We start from the raw sequence: 14571 nt of genomic DNA on the forward strand, positions 1-14571 counted from the left end.
GTGCCGAGCAGCAGCGCGCCCGAGGCCTTACCCTAAAAACCCGTACCCTAAATAAACCTTAAATTATCTCCCTACCCTAATCGCTAAAAGCCTTAAATTAACCCCCTATCCTAATCCCTAAAACCCCTTAAATTAACCCCCGACCAATAACGTTAAAACCCCTTAAATTAACGCCCTACCCTAACCATTACAACCCCTTAAATTAGCCTCCCTACCCTAATTGCTAAAACCCCTTACCATAGAAGCGGCTTGCGGCGGGGATTCCAGCGGCGGATCGACTGCGGCGGTGGGGTGAGTCGCGGCGAAGCACCGGCGGCCATTTGGTCGCGGCCACTGTCCCATTCCGCGGTTGCCTTCTTATCCCTATTACTTTGCACATACTTGGATTGTCAGCTCTTAGGGCAAGGATTCATGTCTCCCAGGACTGTCATTTCATGTGCATACAACGGGGAAAAGACAGATGTTCATCCTGTTTCCATTTCTAATTGGGTGAGATACTCATCCTCTACGTATAGATATATTGATCCAGAAAAAGGAAGAAAGGCAGAACCCCCAGTGATTCACTTATGATCATTTTGTACCAGATTTTCCCATCACTATAATGTAGTCTACAACTGTACATGATGGGCACTGCATATTTATAGCACAGTGCACAGTGACACGCTGCGCTACAGGATATTACTGGATGCTGGTACATGGATATGCTGCCCCCTGCTGGGCATATGTCAAATACTTATCAAAAGAACAGAAATACCTGTCAGTTCTTTACCGCCCGCACCCTATTTAAACAAAAAACAAAAACAAGCAAGAATGTCCAGAGACCTTCAAAGTAGTAAGAATCCCTGTAGGCCACATGAAAAGTGCGCGACTGAAATTACTGGTGGGGTTATTTGTTTCTTTTTTAATTAAATATTCACTTGTTCTCTTTGCAACAAAGGATTGAAGGAGGCATTGGACTATTTGTCCAAGTCCCGCTGCGTGAAACTGTTGCAAATTGTGATGCAAACACAGCATCTGATTTACACACTGGAAGAAATGGTTTTCTATACATCTTGTAGTACTTTTCGCTTCAGTGTTTCCCATTAATCAATAACCACCCCTGTGCCCTTAAATGTTTCTCGGACTGAAGGGAGTGCAGCGCAATGATTTCCAAATGTAAAGATGTTTTCCTCAGTGTGTTATAGATTGCTTTGAAAGTTGCAGATATATTGATCTGCAAATTATAGATGTATTGCTTGCATGTTGTAGATATAATGATCTGCAAATCATAAATATATTGCTTGAAATGTTATAGCTATATTGATCTGCATGTTTTACATACATAATATGTTGCAGGCACCTCTGGCAGAGAAAGACAGATGGATCGAGCAGAGACTTTCACCCCATGTATATCAATCAATACATACCTCTGTCATGTGGGGCACGATTCATTGAACCCATTCTAATAACTTTGCTAACAACAACAACCAGCTTTATCCAAGACACCGCAGACTTCCTTGGGGGGTGGGCTAATAGCCTGCAATCATAGCCACCATGGATGCCAGCTCACTGTATACTAGCATCCCTCACAAAGATGGTATTGCTGCCTGCCAGAGATTCCTACAAATAAGCACTCACAGAACATCCCTGACAAGACATTACACTCAGTATGTATTCCCACTCACAACTTCTCTTTTGGTGATAAGACACTTTCTGCAAATAGTGTGCCTTGCCATGGCACCACAATATGTCAATCTCTTTATAGCCAGCCTGGAGGAGGACTTTCGGAAAGCACAACACAATCCGCCAATGTACATGCAGATACATAGAGTACGTATTTATTATCTGGATAAAAGGTGAACATTCTCAGATAGTCCCACAAGGACTTCCACAGCTTCCTCCCCTTTATAAAACTGACCGTGGGATATTCCACTGCTCCAGTCAATTTTTTGGATAAAATCACCATAAACGAGCATGGTTACATTGAAACAGCTACCTACAGAAGACCCGCAGACCAACATACATTACTAACATAAAACCAGTTCTCATCTCAGCCACACAAAACAAAATGTCATTTTTACCCCGACCTCCAGGTACCACAGAATATGCCACTAGTACAAGGGACAAACACCTCAAAATCACTTCATAATACATTAATGTAGGGGTTCTCAACTCCAGTCTTCAAGACCCCCCGACGGGTCCGATTTTAAGGATATCCCAGCTTCAGCACAGGTAGCCCAATCAGTAGCTCAGTCGAAGAGCCTGCTTCAGCAGATGTGTCTCAAACAGTGGCTCGGTCGCAAACTGAGTCACTGATTGAGCCACCTGTTTCAAAACTTGACCTGTTGGGGGGCGTGGGGGTCTTGAGGGCTGGAGTTGAGAACAGCTGCTTTAATAGAAAAAGCCCACCCTAACTGCTAAATAGACAACGATATACAGGTCCCAAGAGAGAGGTTTCTACAGTACAAATGAATAAGGAAAACTGGAGAGATTGAGTCAATAACCTACAACCCCATTCTCACACGACTCAAAGGCATCATCAAAGATCTGCAAACTCTGCAATGTGGTATATCCTTTAAAATATATCACTATGTACTATGTTGGAGAAACCAAACAGGCCCTTTAGACCAGGCTGAATCACTACAGATTCAACGTTTCAGGCACCAATACAAGAAATACTGTTGGCCAGCCCCCTTTCCTAAGCAGGACACCCGCTGTCATTATTCATACCATTAGTAATGCAAATTTAACAAATATGTCTGGCCTAAATCAAGATACTGGATTCAAGACACATTATGGCAGGGGCGGCCAACTCAAGGGGCCACCAACAGGTCAGGTTTTAAGTATAACCCTGCTTCAGCACAGATGGCTCAATCACTGAGCCACCTGTGCTGAAGCAGGGTTAGCCCCAAAACCTAGCCTGTTGGTGGCCCCTGAGGGCTGGAGTTGGCCACCCCTGCATTATGGCAACATTTTATCCACGTCCTGCTCCACATTTCAGAGAAGTGGTGAGTGTAACAGCCTTCTTCAACACTTCTTCACACCTCAGTTATCCACTTACCTCTTGACACCTTGCATACTTAGCCCCTGCTAATTTATGCTAATCGTCTCACTACTCCACTTGAATAATCCCTTCAGAGTTTATCTCCCCTTCTCATGACTTTAGGATATACTGTATATGTTTCCTTCTGTGCTGCCACAGTACAGCTTCATTACTGCGAACACTATAATTTCATCTATGCAGATCTGTGATATTAGTCCTCTAAAAGGTATTACAACCTACAATAAATCTGTTTTTCTCCGGGACCAATAAGACCACTACCCTGGAAGGACCAAGAGACTCAATATATTTGGCTTCATCTTCCTATGCCGTGTTTCGCGGTGCTCAGAGTGACAGCAGAACTGGGCAGAGGGACCACAGGACAAGAGCATTTGTTTACAATTCTACTGGTAAGAGCTGAGTGCCATTTGGCTGCAGTACAAGGGATAGAAGGAGATTTATGAAAGGGGCCAGGCAGCGGATGTAACAAATAGCAATCTTGAGTGTCACACATGCCAAAAGGTACACAGTGTATTTTCTGTGACACACTGTGCCAGTATTGCACATACCGCCACTGGCTATCACTGGACTAGAAGCTTGAGTATACATTTCAACCTAGTGTAGGGAAGCATAGCAGGGGCAGGCACAACACAAAGTCATCACATTTTAAAGTGAACATTTATGTTTATGAAGTTATACAGGAGTTAAACAATAGGTGGGCTGGATTATTCAGCAACTTCATCTGCGTGAGGATATTACTGGACAGCTTTCGCTCTACCATAATATTGTACACTTGTTAGCCTGCACTATTAACACCCTCATCCCTCACACACTCATCAACCGCTCTCGCTCCCAAAACCTCTCCTTGTTCGCATACTCATTGCACCTTCCTCCCATCCTCCAATTCACTCTGCAACCTCTTTTAACACACTCAGGCACAGCCTAATCCTGCAAGCTTTTGGCAGTAGCCGAAGGGTACACACCATTTGCTGTTTGTGTACTGCACAGAGCAGCTTGAAACACTACAGCTTCATGTTAAGTAATTACTTCAGTCACCTCTCAGTTTTGGACTATAATTACTAAAGTAGTTCCCCTATTTGCCTCTGCTCCCTCACTTGCCTTTTTGCCTGTATCCCTAGCACCCACTTTCACCCCTATACCTTCCTTCCTAATTTCCCATTCTCTACTGCCATCTCCCTTAGGCTAAGGCCCCGGTCACGCCACTGTAACGCGCGCCCGCGATATTGGCGGTGCGTTCAGCCAATTCCCCAGTCTGCAGCTCACTGCAGGAGGAGACCGGGGGGGGGGGGGGCGTGGCGGGGGAGTGACGGGGGCACGGCCATGACGTCACCCGGCAGGTTCGCCCTCATTGGCTGAACCGCCAGGGGGCGTGCCTAATCGCTCGACGCGAGTCCTGCTCTCAATTCTATTGAGAGCAGGAACAGCTCTCGCCCGAGCGCTGCAGCCCCCCCTCGCAGCGGGCCCGGCGCCATTGAGGGGAGGGCTCTCGTCCGTGCAGCGTCCGCCACAGCGGACGCTGTAGTAGGCAGCGGGGGCAAGGCCTTACTCTGCAGCTATCAACTCCATCTGCTTCTCACATCAGCCCCTTCACCTCCTCCCCCCCACCCCCAAAAAAACAGACTCTTCCTTTCCTTACTATTACTCCTATTATGTGGCAACATGTACCCTAATCCTGGCCCTATCCCCATACCAATCCAGTCATGTCCTATACCCTACCCAAAAGTCTCCTTTTCACCATGTACTGTCCATCATTCCATTTTCCTGTACCCTATGGAACGCACAATCTGTCTGGAACAAACTTATTGCAATACACGACTTAAACATTTTCAACTCTCTCCACCATCTAACCATTACAGAAACCTGGCTCAACCCCTCAGACACCCCCTCTCCTGCTGCACTCTCCTATGGTAATCTCTCCCTCAACCAAACTACCAGACCAGGGAATAGACAGGGAGGAGTATTTGGCATACTACTTTCCCCCACGTTGCACATTTCATATCATACACCAGCGGTGCGCAAACTGGGGGGGGCGACCCCGAGGGGGAGTGCGAGACTGCCGGCGGGGGGGCGCGGGGTTTACAGAGGCCCCGCGCGCTTCCCGAAGGCACTTCAATTAAGTGCCGGGGGAGCTGCAGGGCCTCTGTAAACCTTCACTTACCTAGGCTCCGGCAGCTTCCTTCCTGCGTCGCCATGGCAACGCGGCGTCAAAATGACGCCGCAAGGTCATGTGACGTCACATTGCCACATCATGACGCCGGAGCGCAGGTGAGTGGGGGTTAGGGGGGCGCAGGAGTGAGGAGACTGCCGGTAGAGGGGCGCAGGGAAAAAAGTTTGCTCCCCCCTGTCATACACCACTCCCTCTCCTTCTCATCCTTTGAAGTCCACACTGTCAGTCTCTTTTCCTCCATTTCCCTCCGTGTAGCTGTCATCTATTGTCTCCTTGGACCTACATCTCAATTTCTTGACAACTTTGTTGCCTGGCTTCCTCACTTCTGACACACTTACTGTTATCCTGGGAGACTTTAACATACCAATTGACAATCCCAATGTAACTTCAGCTGCCCATCTTATCTCTTTAACCTACTCCTATGGTCTCGCCCAGTGGACCACCTACTCATTGCAATGGACACTCCCTTGACTTGGTTTTCTTCTGCTCCTGCTCTGTCTTTAACTCCTCCAACACAACCACCCTTTCCTCTCTCTGATCATCACCTTCTAACATTTAGCCTCACTCTACCCTCTGCACCCTCCACAACACCTATGTCCACACGCACATACAGAAACCTACATGCTTTAGACCCCCTCCAATTTTTAAGATTTTCACCTCTGCTCTCTCCCATCTCTACCCTTTCCTGCCCTGCCCTAACAACCCATCTATACGACAGCACACTATCTATCATTAGACTTAGACAGGACGGCTTCTGCCATCACACGTCTCTGCTGATAACCCAAGCCACAAAGTGGCACACACACTTTACCCGCTACCTCCAAAAGTGCTCACACACTGCGGAACGTTACTGAAGGAAATCCTGCTCTAAAGAAGCCTTCCTCCACTATGAATGCACCCTCTCGTCCTATAACACTGCCCTCTCCCTTTGCCAAGCAAACCTACATTTCTTCACTCATAGAAACTCTAGTCCTCAACACCTATTCACCACCTTTGACTCCCTTCAACCCTCACAGCCCGAGACCTTGCTCCCTACTTTAGCCAAGATTAAGTCAATCAATCAGACATGACATCTCTTCATCTCAAGCTCCACATGCAACACCTCTCAGGTTGTGTGAGAGGTGTTGCATGTGGAGCTTGAGATGAAGAGATGTCATGTCTGATTGATTGACTTAATCTTGGCTAAAGTAGGGAGCAAGGTCTCGGGCTGTGAGGGTTGAAGGGAGTCAAAGGTGGTGAATAGGTGTTGAGGATTAGAGTTTGTATGAGTGAAGAAATGTAGGTTTGCTTGGCAAAGAGAGAGGGCAGCTGGACCCATCTCCACGCTATGTAACTCCACATCCGCAAACCTCAATGGGATCAGCTTTCGGGCTGGACCATACTCCAACCTAAGCTTTACTCTATCCAACAGCCACTTTACCTTTTTGTTTCAACATTGCCCCTTATTCCCTCTAGATTGTAAGCTCTCAGGGGAAGGGCCCTCATCACCTCCTTGTATCTATTTGTCCTTATTCGTATTTGTATGTAACTCTGTTTTATGTAATTATCAAATCTCTGTACCCCCATTGTACAACTTGCGGTATATGTTGGCGCTTTACAAATAAACAATAATAATAATAGTGCTAAGAACAAATGTCTTTAAAGTGGTGAGCTTGGATCAAATTCAGTCTTCTAGTGTCCTTGGTCAGGTCACTTTATCTGCCTGTACCTGGATTAGCCAAAAGAAGAAGCGGTGCACTGAGGTAAGTAGAGAACCACACGCAGCTCTAACAAAAAACGACTAATTTATTGCAAAAAGGGAACAAACATCATGAAGCTAAGAACTTCTGACGCGTTTCATTCCGCAAGGGACTTTGTCAAAGAGTGACAAAGTCCCTTGCGGGATGAAACGCGTCAGAGGTTCTTAGCTTCATGATGTTTGTTCCCTTTTTTTCAATAAATTTGTCATTTTTTGTTAGAGCTGCGTGTGGTTCTTTACTTACCTCAGTGCACCGCTTCTTCGTTTGGCTGTTCCGGTTACCTTTGCTGGTTGCATGTGGACCCCAGGACACACATCACTGCAGGCATTCACTCAACGGTGGCTCACCTTTATCTCTTTGGTTACACCGGATCAAGCAGCGTGACAGCAGGTATTGTCATTGGCAGAGTGGTTGGTGGGTGACTTAGCGTCAGCCTGACTGTTCTCTGGATGGTCGGCGACTCTTAGCGTCACCTTACCTCACCCCACTCCCCAGCCTGCTCCACTGGGTCCGCTTAATACGCTTGTTTAGAGTGATAGTTATATGCTGCAGACGTGTGCCATTATGTTCTAAGAATAAGACATTCTACGCTTGTTGGCCCTTGAGCACTGGCAGCAGAATTCTTCTGTGTATCCTCTGTACCTGGATTAGACTGTAAATAGTTTGGTGCAGGGACTCATTGGGGGTTATTCGTTAAACTGTGGTTGGGTCATTATCGCACAGATACGCCAATCGACTTCCATGGGAGTTTCGGTGCAAGAGTGCCCCAATCGGCACTATCGCGGCACTACTAATGGATAGCCCATATTATGTTTGCGATATTGTTCAATTTCAAGTAAATTATGACATTTTTATTTCCATTAGAAATAACGTAATCGTTGCATATGTAGCACTCGCCTGCAAATGAGCTGCAGAATGGTCTGTTCAGCGCTAGTATTCAGCAAACATTCACAGAGAGCTGTGACCCCAACATGTATTGTAGCAATATTGGAATTGCTGACCAATAGGGAGCGTTGCATGAGTAAGTACCTTAGGGGCTTATGCAGAGAGGATAGAGAAGGGAAATAGCGCCATATTTTGGAGAAAATACTTCCCAGAGAAGCTTCTCCTGCAGAGAACATGGAGAGATTCATAAAATTCTCCACAGCAGGTTTCTTTACTTTAAAAATTGCCAAACACGTGGAGAGATTGGTAAATTCGCCATGTTAAAATAGGGTGGTATGCAGGTAGCATAGATGCACTGCAACTCGCCATTCTGCCCTATATTATAGTGAGTTCAATCTAGCCAGAAAAACTTGGCAATTTTGAATCTCATCAGAAAAATTAGGTAACGCAGCTTTCTGCATACGACCATAACTTGCTCCAATTCTGTGGCTATTTTCTTGCCGTTTTCACATTAAATAACGTTCCTCTCTGCATAAGGCCCTTAATTTTATTGGAAATCTAGCAAAACCGGCTATGAAGGTAAATTACGTTGCTGGCCTCTCTGGTATTGAAAGGGTTAACAGAGCAAAGCATTGCCACTTCTAACACTAGCAAGAGGGCTAAACATCCAGCAGCGTCCCCAACCCTGCGGCTGCCCCTTAACTCAGATACAGGAAGTGTCTCGTAAATAAACTGAAATAAAACAAAACTCTGTGCTAAGTAGAAAATCAATTCCTCCCTGACCTGTGACAGGCCAGGCGCAGCCTTAATGCAGAGCGAGGGGAGAGACTCTGCCTTTGAGCAATGAGTAGTACAGATCTGATACAAAAGATGGCTCAGCTGGGACAGTGAAAAAAAAAAGAATCATCTATTTACAGAACAGAAGGTCAGCGGCAGGCGATGTGAGCAGAGACAGCCTGCAATCTGCTAGGAGATGTTCTAAACTGCTAGAACAGATCTCCATTTCAAGCTGCCTTTTGAAACAACAATCCTCACAGTTTGTGGTTTTCTTTTTCTTTCCTGATCTGAGCCCCCAGGGCTGTCTCTGAAGCAGCAGTGACCCTCAGTCCTTTGCTTCAACAAATATTTCCCCCACCCATCCTGGAATTTTAGGGAAATGTTTCTTAAACTGCGAGTCACCACGAGTAAGAAAGATGCAATTTTTCTTCGGGAGACCCCAAGTTTAATAAAGTAAATATAATACCCAAGCTGTGCTCAAAAGCTGTGCCATGCAGAAAGCATAAGCTTATAGGGGACCATGTGATATGGTTTTGAAGCAAAAGGTGGCACTGTGTGCTCATTTGCATGTCATTTCCCTGAATACCTTGCTGCAGTGGAAGCACTGTATGCTGGGTGATAATGGTGAAAGTCGGGGTTGCAGACCTGTCTAGGAAATGCAAATGAGCACACAGTAATATTTCCATTTGATATATATATATTGAAATATATTGGAGCACTCCACCAACATATATATGCAAAAAACAGGTAAAATTGGTGATCTATAGAGAACTAGTACAATAGTGCTCGGAGTGGAATATTAACCCGGTACAAAGACTAAAGTTGTAGTCCATCCCTATTCTGAGTAGCTGCTTCCGTCTGAGGTCCGACACTAGGTCCTCAAAAGGGACAAAAATGCTTATATGGCTGACTGAAGTACTAACTCAGGTAGGTGGAAAGGGTGAAAAAAAAATCAAACGTTGCTGTTCAATAAAACGTGCTATGCAGTAAAATATTGTGTTATTTTAATTCAAAAAGAGTGAATTGTAGAGAATACCAAGAAGATAAGGGATGGAATATTCCGCTCTTGGAGTTGTGGGATGTTTAAAAAGTTAAGCAAATCAGAGTGTAGTGAAGTACTGTAAATATGTTTACTACGCAAAAAAAGGAGAGACACTTATAATTTGGCAGCTAAAATAGGCATGTTCGGGACAAATCCCAGCATACGAAGCAGCAAGTAGTGGTGCAGCAACAGGATACAACCAGGCTATATATAGGGAGAGTCAGTAACAAGAGTCATCACCCCTGACAAAGCTCGGTTAAAGTGAAACACGGAGGGTTAATTCCTTGGAGTTGTGACCAGATCCCAGAAGTCAGCTAAGTACAGCCCAATTGCTGTGAATGTCGGAACAGCTGTAACACCTCCTAGTACCTGCGTCATTCCTTGATGTCATTGGGTTGAGATGGGAAAAAAGGAAGGAGAGGAACGAGGGATGAGACACGCCATGGATAACGCTTTGTGCTCGACACGGATTTCAGTATTCTGTTGCTGCACCACGACCATATAAAACACAAATATATATATATATATACACACACACACGTGGGTGTAGTATGTGTGTGTGTGTGTGTGTGTGTGTGTGTGTGTGTGTATATATATATATACAAAGATCAAAGCAACCTCTTGTTACATGTGTGTATATGTGTGTGTGTGTATATATGTGTGTGTGTGTGTGTGTGTGTGTGTGTGTGTGTACACACACACACACACACACACACACACACACACACACACACACACACACACACACACACACACACACACACACACACACATACATACACACAATCATTGGATCATTAAGGAGGCCTTTATCCAGCAGTAGATCGACAAGGACTGAAGAATCAGTGGCATTTGTGCATCAAACTAATATCTTGCGCCAATGTTGCTGCTAAATTTGGATGCACAATAACAGGCACTTGTGGTTGTTACAATGAAGCAAAGTTAGTTAAATACATCAACGTTTCAGTCTGCGGTGGAATTATTACACATGTATTTTCAGAAAGGTCATAGTTTCTGATATAACACCGACAATGTATTTAGCGCTGCATGTGTAATTTTGCAGGCATGAATCCCTGCCTTGCAGAGATTACAATTTAATTCTGCTGCTTATGGCACAAGGTGATATGGTGACTTGCCCACGGTCACTAGTTTCACCTATTTCAAAGACAGTCACATTACACTTGAGTTAAGCATTGGTAGGCCCTGTCAGTTAACCGCAAGGACAGAAACCCTTCCAAAGCAGACATGGGAGCTGGAGGTTCAGGACTCTGCTATCACAGCCTATCTTTGGAAGGTTACTTTGCTTCTGCTTTGGTTTGTAAATGGACGATGCCCAGACAGCCTTTAACACACATATATATATACATACTAGCTGAGAGACCCGGCGTTGCCCGGGATGTAATGTTCCCGTTCCTCTCTCTCTCCTCCCCCCTCTCTCTGTTTGTCCCCCATTCACATCAATCCAGTCCCCCCCTCCCTCCCTCCTTTACAGCTTCATGTAGTGTGTGTGCGTCAGTCACTGTGTGTTTGCGCGCGCGTCAGTGAGTCTGAGGCAGAAACACAAACACACACAGACTGACTGACGCACACACAGTTAGTGTGTGCCTCAGTCAGTGTGTGCGTGTGTGTGTGCGTCAGTCAGGGTTTGTGTGCGCGTCAGTCAGTGTGTGCGTGCGTGCGGCAGTCAGTCAGTGTGTGTGGGGGGGCAGTGGACAGGAGGGGGGGGCAGTGGACAGGAGGGGGGGGGGCAGTGGACAGGAGGGGGGGGGGCAGTGGACAGGAGGGGGGGGGCAGTGGACAGGAGGGGGGGGCAGTGGACAGGAGGGGGGGCAGTGGACAGGAGGGGGAGGCAGTGGACAGGAGGGGGGGGGCAGTGGACAGGAGGGGGGACAGGAGGGGGGACGCAGTGGACAGGAGGGGGGACGCAGTGGACAGGAGGGGGGGGCAGTGAACAGGAGGGGGGGCAGTGGACAGGAGGGGGGGCAGTGGACAGGAGGGGGGGGCAGTGGACAGGAGGGGGGGGGCAGTGGACAGGAGGGGGGGGCAGTGGACAGGAGGGGGGGGCAGTGGACAGGAGGGGGGGCAGTGGACAGTGACACACACACACACACACACACACTTCAGTTGATGCGCCCTTTCTCAGTTCCGTTTGGCGCCGGAGGTGGGGGAGCGACACCTACCTGTACTTCCGGGCGCCGCCATCGTCTGACTCAGCGCCGCGAGGGAGGAAGGGGGTCCGCCATCTTACGCGCCACGTGGCAGCTGCGTTCCCCCGCCGGGGGGGGGGAGAGGTGATGCCGCTGGGGAGGGGGAGAGTTGAGTTTGAGCGCCACTGGGGAGGGGGAGAGGTGATGCCTCTGGGGAGGGGGAGAGGTGATTTGGAGCGGGGAGAGGTGATTTGGAGCGGGGAGAGGTGATTTGGAGCGGGGAGGGGGAGAGGTGATTTGGAGCGGTGAGGGGGGAGAGGTGATGCCGCTGGGGAGGGGGAGAGGTGATGCCGCTGGGGAGGGGGGAGAGGTGATTTGGAGCGGGGAGGGGGGAGAGGTGATTTGGAGCGGGGAGGGGGAGAGGTGATGCCGCTGGGGAGGGGGGAGAGGTGATTTGGGGAGGGGGAGAGGTGATTTGGAGCGGGGAGGGGGAGAGGTGATGCCGCTGGGGAGGGGGGGGAGAGGTGATTTGGAGGGGGGGAGAGGTGATTTGGAGCGGGGAGGGGTGTGTGTGTGTGTGTGTGTTTTTTTTTTTTTTTTGACCTTTGGCCCGTCACTCCGCCTCAGGCCAATGAGAGGTGTGGGGGGCGGGCCAAGGGGGTGGTGTGAGTGTGTGAGGCCAATGAGAGGTGTGCGGGGGCGGGCCAAGGGGGTGGTGTGAGTGTGTGAGGCCAATGAGAGGTGTGCGGGGGCGGGCGGGCCAAGGGACCAATGAGATTGCCCCTAGGGACACCGGACATCCAGGCAGGCAGGCAAACATACAGTGCTTTCACTAATATAGTATAAGATATATACATGTATACACACACACACACACACACACACACACACATACACACAATCATTGGATCATTAAGGAGGCCTTTATCCAGCAGTAGATCGACAAGGACTGAAGAATCAGTGGCATTTGTGCATCAAACTAATATCTTGCGCCAATGTTGCTGCTAAATTTGGATGCACAATAACAGGCACTTGTGGTTGTTACAATGAAGCAAAGTTAGTTAAATACATCAACGTTTCAGTCTGCGGTGGAATTATTACACATGTATTTTCAGAAAGGTCATAGTTTCTGATATAACACCGACAATGTATTTAGCGCTGCATGTGTAATTTTGCAGGCATGAATCCCTGCCTTGCAGAGATTACAATTTAATTCTGCTGCTTATGGCACAAGGTGATATGGTGACTTGCCCACGGTCACTAGTTTCACCTATTTCAAAGACAGTCACATTACACTTGAGTTAAGCATTGGTAGGCCCTGTCAGTTAACCGCAAGGACAGAAACCCTTCCAAAGCAGACATGGGAGCTGGAGGTTCAGGACTCTGCTATCACAGCCTATCTTTGGAAGGTTACTTTGCTTCTGCTTTGGTTTGTAAATGGACGATGCCCAGACAGCCTTTAATGCAATATTCATGAACGATGGAGCTGTGTGTGAAACGTATCCCAGAGATCACACGCATAAAAGCAGCAGCTCAAAACTCAACAAATGAACAACGATCAGCAGCAGTAAGGGACCGTGGTAGCTACAATCCCTCGCCACACACAATAGATCTTATTTATTTAGCTTTGTCTGTTTATTTATTTATTGCACTGCTGGGCCCTCCATTACAGAAGGGGTTAAAGGTTTTCTTAACTCGTACACACAAAAAAACAACAGGCAGATACTTGTAACAAGAGGTTGCTTTGATCTGCGAGCCAGAGGCTCCCATCTATGTCTGTAGCAGTCACTCTTATGTTCTGACTCAGTCAGTCGTATTTCATTTCGCACAGCACTGAGTACATGTTCAGAGCTACTGTATATATGAATAATTATGTATATGTCTCATGTCACAATGCAGGAAAAAGGCGAAATAAAGATAATTTTGCCTCAACAAATTAAATGGGACTGATAACTTCACGCCAGCAGGCCTCTCTGGCAGCAATGGGGTTAAGAAGGATACTTAAACAGCTAAAGACAAAGAAAGTGTGAGGTGAATAACCAGAGTACATATACAGAGCTATAAAATAATAATGTATGTATCGCTGGGACTGTAGCTTCTGCTCTTCTGCTGCTATATGGATGACAGGCAGTAAAACACATCCAAGTATTAATAGGAGTCATTACAAAATGAATGAACAAACAGTGGGCTACCGATGTGTGTTTATTGGCGTCTGACTCTCCTGGGCACGCAGACAGATCACTGGCACAGTAAAGACAGTCATAATTATTATGTCCCAGGTGGCACTCAGCAGACCGAAGAGAGGCAGGCCAAGCTGGGCAGACGGGGGCGGAGGGGACCCGTTTAGTGGATATGGGTTGCCTTATCAGACACGAGGCTGGAAGCTGCCCGCCAAGTGACTCTGCCAAGCAGAGCATTCCCATCCGGCCTCAGCTGGGTGCAACAGGTTGGAAGGGGTGGGTGTCACACTGGGATGTGGACTCATGCAAATAAGGGGAGTGAACGGGAAAGGGGCATATGGAAAGGAGGGGGATGTGAGCGCTGCAGAGATCCAAGCATGACAGTGAGGCACTTGTCATTGTGATAAGGTGATAGGAAATGTTGAAAGCAGTGACCGGAACAGAGCAGCAAGGAATGAAGTATGTGACAGCCTGAGAGGAGAAGATAAGTGTATCTTCCTCTGCAACTGTTGCAACACATCATGCGTGCGATTGTACTGCGAGGTACTTTATTTAGGATGATAGCGTGGGCCAGAGCTCTTCAACTGGGGACCC

The sequence above is a fragment of the Ascaphus truei genome, chromosome 6, assembly GCF_040206685.1.
Source record: "Ascaphus truei isolate aAscTru1 chromosome 6, aAscTru1.hap1, whole genome shotgun sequence".
In the NCBI taxonomy this organism is placed as follows: domain Eukaryota; kingdom Metazoa; phylum Chordata; class Amphibia; order Anura; family Ascaphidae; genus Ascaphus; species Ascaphus truei.